We start from the raw sequence: 209 nt of genomic DNA, 5'->3' as shown, positions 1-209 counted from the left end.
CGAGTGCTGGGACAATGCGAGAAGAGAACCAGGTAAACGATGAGAATGACGTCGAAAGTGCGAATGATGCGCGAAGTAAAAAAGATCGCGTCGCATTCGTGTTCTATGACTTCGAAACCCGACAAGACGAGACGCTCGAAGGAACAGAGAACGTAAAGATGCACATACCGACTCTTTGCGTCGCGCAACAAATTTGCGAAACGTGCGCG

General features: G+C 49.8%; 1 pseudogene; it reads left to right on the top strand.

Moving 5' to 3' along the window:
* The window catches only part of LOC108757562 (uncharacterized), a 10,832-nt pseudogene that overhangs the window by 8,728 nt on the left and 1,895 nt on the right, over positions 1-209 (top strand).

This window comes from Trachymyrmex cornetzi, unplaced genomic scaffold (genome assembly GCF_001594075.2).
Source record: "Trachymyrmex cornetzi isolate Tcor2-1 unplaced genomic scaffold, Tcor1.1 scaffold1466, whole genome shotgun sequence".
NCBI classification, from domain to species: Eukaryota; Metazoa; Arthropoda; class Insecta; order Hymenoptera; family Formicidae; genus Trachymyrmex; species Trachymyrmex cornetzi.
Note: the sequence above shows the minus strand (reverse complement) of the source record. Positions and strands in the feature narration are given on the sequence as shown.